General features: G+C 45.4%; 1 long non-coding RNA gene across 1 annotated transcript; it reads right to left on the reverse strand.

The window, feature by feature from the left end:
• Positions 1-2860: 2860 nt before the first annotated feature.
• On the reverse strand, positions 2861-4133 carry LOC120508241. The gene is made up of 2 exons (XR_005628958.1): positions 3799-4133; positions 2861-3392 (listed from the first exon to the last, which is right to left on the reverse strand). It is a non-coding gene; the product is annotated as an uncharacterized LOC120508241 (long non-coding RNA).
• Positions 4134-4140: the final 7 nt, after the last annotated feature.

A 4140-nucleotide genomic window follows, 5' to 3' on the forward strand; every position in this document is an offset into this window, starting at 1 on the left:
CTCGTTTTAAAATGTATGGTTTTGCTGAGAGTAAAATTCACTGTAACTGCACAGTTTCCAGCTAGGAGAAAAATTGAGAAAGAATGGCTGAGGCAGGAGAGGGGTTTGTTTATGTCAGACTGGTGGAAGGTTTTTCCTGACTCTTATCAGGGCCATGGCATGCCAGTTTATCCCAGGATTCAGGTATTCCCAGCAGAGATGCGATCCGGGGAGCTGCGGGCTGGGTTACTGCCTGTGATGGGTCCGAGTTACTGGTGGAGTCCGGACAAACAGGGCTGTGTTACTGGTGCGGCTTGGGGGAGCTGGGAGCAGGGTTTGCTCCATGGGTTTGGAGGGACTGACAGCTAGGGTTACCGGTGGGATGTGGGGTCACTGATCCTGGTGAGGGACTGTGGTGTCATGTGTAACTTCAGTAGGGGCCTGGGGCACGCCGCGGGGCTGCGGGCAGGGCAGGGGCACAAACGGACAGGGGGGATCCCTGCCAAAAACCCACTGAAATAAACGCCAAAAAACCTGCCTCTTACCCACTGGGAACCGAAAAAGCCCCTTTCTTTAAAACCATGTTTAAACATATTTTACATTTTCCATATTTACATTCACAAGCACATCTATAAGAGACATTGAGGTGCTATGTAATTTATGTTATATATTAGGTCTTTTCCTATTATTCATATTTATATTTTTGTAAACGTCTTTGTATATTGATTATATATTTCTATATTACTTATATTGTTTGAAACAAAAAACCCCGTCTCTAACCAAATAAATAGAAAAAAGCCCCTTTTTTAAACTATATTGAGATATTTGAATATTTATACTTTGCTTAATTACATACACATTTATATTTACAGTTTCTATTGATGCATCACAATTATATATAATACGTGAAATATTTGAATAATATAGATAAAAGATTACTTATGTTATGTACCACATCTACTGGTACAACTTATTTTTCTTATATTTTTAATTTTTCTATATGTCTTGATGTATATATGCTATATTTCTACCTTCATATTATTTGTATTCATAATTTTTATAATAAAAACTCTGTCTATTGCCAAATTTAAAAAATAATCCCCTTTACTTTAAACTATTTAAAAATAGTTTACATTTATATTTTTTCTTTATATTTTTAATTTGTTATATATTATATGATAACATATTGATGTACCGTATTTATGTATTTTTATATATTTCCTATAATACAGTATAATAAGATATAAACAGTATTCCTTGAATTATGCATTGTATCGATTTATATTATTCTATATTTAGGAATATTTTTCTTTTTATGTATCTCTTCATATATTTGTAACAGAGTTCTGTATTTATATTTTTATATGGGATTTTGTTTATATTTATAATCTATATTAATATTTCTATAAACTTATAAAATACTCAATATTATTAAACAATATAGTATCATACTGTAATACACAATACTATTTATCCTACATGTTTTATTTTTATAAATTCAGTCTGGTTTTAAATTTTAAGGTTTTTTGTCCCATTTCTGTATATGTTTGCTTTGTTTAATTGTAGTTATAATTTTACATTTAAAATCCAATCCCTAAATAAAATGACAAAACAAACAGCATCAAATTCCCACCAATATCATCCAAAACCATCAAAGTAGCTCCACCAGCCAACTGACTACCAGCAAAAAAAAACCACACTACACTCTTTTCACTAACAATTCTTGTCACATCACAAAAATGCAACGAAAATAAAAGAAAACCCTACAGAAACCCACGCAGCAAATCATAAAAACTACTAAAAAAAAAATCAAACCAATTTACTAAACTCTAAACCATACCACTGGGAGAGCCGCAGCTCCGGCAGTGTCGGGCGCTGTGTCTGACCGGCACGGGGGGATCCGCCGAGAGCTCCGGCCCCGTGCGGGGACTCCTGCAGGGGCCGAGGGGCGCCGGGCTCCGGCCCTCTGGGCTTTATTCTCCGGCGCCCCGAGCCCCGCGGCCGCGGGGAAAGAAGGACAATGGGGACGGGAAGAGAGGAGCGATAGCAGGGGATGAGAAAGGGTACGGAGGGACGTCGGGCTGGGGAGGAAAGCGGGAGGGGAAGGGAAAGCCCGGCAGGGGGAGAAGAGGGACCGTGGACAGAGGTGGGAGAGAGGGGGAATAGAAGGGAGTAGCGGGCTAGGGACAGGACAGGAATGAGTCGGCTTTGGGGGGAGGGAAATGGGGGAAAGAAGATAACCAAGGGAAATGCGGGGAGGAGGAAGCAGGGCTACAGAGAGGGCCAGGAGGGAGAAGCCTCACAGGGCCCCGGCTGCACCCCGAGCCCGCCCCGCCCTGCCCGGGATGCTGCGCTCGGCGGAGCTCGGCTCGGTTCGGCAGCACCCGGCTCGGTCCGGCTGAACTCGGCTCCTGTCGGCTGCATTGCGCAACATTCGCCTCTTCGGCGACGCTGGGCTCGCTTCGGCCGCCCTCGGAGCCGCTCTGTGTGTTCGGCACAGATCGGCTCTTTCCGGCTGCACTCGGAGCCGCTCGCTCCGTTCCCCTCGGCCCGGCTCCCTGAGGGCGGCGCGGGCCGGGCCGAGGCGCCGTCGGGACGCGCCGTTCCCCTCGGCGCGGCTCCCTGAGGGCGGCGCGGGCCGGGCCGAGGCGCCGTCGGGAAAGCGGCGCGGCCTCACATTCAACACACGAGGCTCGGTGCTGCCCGGCTGCCGTGTCCCGCGGGCGGCCCGGCCATCGCCCTGTCAGGAAAATTAATCCACAAACACCATAGGTTTATGTCCAAAAGGAGACACGCGAGTCCTGTAACTTTATTGGCATAAAGGGAAAGGCCATGGGCATTCCCCATGGGGTCACCCAAGATGGTGCAGGACGCAGCCTCCTTTTTATCCTAATTTATCAGACACATTTCTCTCTGTCTTTCCCATCGGCTGAGGTACTTGAGAGGTACAAACTTCCCAAACTTCCTAAACCAGGCGGCTTTCTGATGTGTATCCCCCCCTTCTTCTTTGTGTCTGTGCTCTTTTTCTTCAAATCCAGGAATTCAGCATTGGCTTGGGTGAGCAACAGTCTGTCAATTAGTGGAATTCCTCTGCAATTTACACTTCTATTCATTACTTCTCTCACCTATCAGTATCCGGGTGTGTCTACCAGCAGACCCACAGTTTGGTTGTAAAGACACCTCCTTCTCATTCCTTCCAGCACGACCACAAACGGGAGTGCAGGGTCAGGCAGAAGTTCATTAGGCTGTGACTGCAGGCGCGCTAATTAATGGCCATGAGAGGAGGGGGCTTGGTTTGGCAGGGCTCGGCTCGGCTCGGCTGCACTCGGCCCAGTTCAGTTGAACTCAACTCGGTTCAGCAGAGCTCCACTAGATTCGGCTCACAGATTTCCTGATGGCAGCTCCTAGGAATTCTGTGTGACACAAATTGCAGCCTCTAAAAGGCTTGCGGGTCTTGAAAGAAATATAATTTTAACTCAACTCTCGGGACAGAGCTGATGCCTCATTTAGGACAAGAATATTTACACGTAAAAGCAATTCTCTCATTTGCATCTCGTTTTTATTTAACCCCCCCAAAATTCCATACATATCACAAGAAATGTGCAGTTCTGGTTTTTCCCTGTACACTATTTCTACAAAGGACCTGGGCACAGCACACAGTCGTGATTCAATCATCTAAATACAGCCTGGTTTACATTTCAAAGGCTCTCGCTCTGGCACTGCCTGTTTGCAGGTCTGGACTGCCATGCTCAACTACCCTCAGGGCCACATTCAAGAACAATCTATCAGATTTCTCAGAGAATTCCCAATAAAACTCACATATAATCCCTGAGCAGAAAATCCTTTGGGGTTTAGTTCCATCTCTCAGCTGTTCCAGGCAGAGGGAAGACAAGTTTTTGTTGCACATCACAGCAGCATTTAAAAAAGGGTAATAAAACTAAACCAGGTCTGATATAAATGTCTTGAAGTGCCATTCAAGCTTTTTTAAACCCAAGAAAACTGTCCTGATTCCCAAGTCCAGTCTTCCTCTGCCTCCTCGTTCTTTGCACTTGCGCCCCATTGTAGGAAGGTCTGCAGACCTTTTTTCCCATCCTGTATTAGAGAGAGGATGGATATTAGGGGCACACACATGCACAAACAGTCTTTCTGCTTCTTCAAAAA

The sequence above is a fragment of the Passer montanus genome, unplaced genomic scaffold (genome assembly GCF_014805655.1).
Source record: "Passer montanus isolate IOZ18808 unplaced genomic scaffold, ASM1480565v1 scaffold1061, whole genome shotgun sequence".
Taxonomy (NCBI): Eukaryota; Metazoa; Chordata; class Aves; order Passeriformes; family Passeridae; genus Passer; species Passer montanus.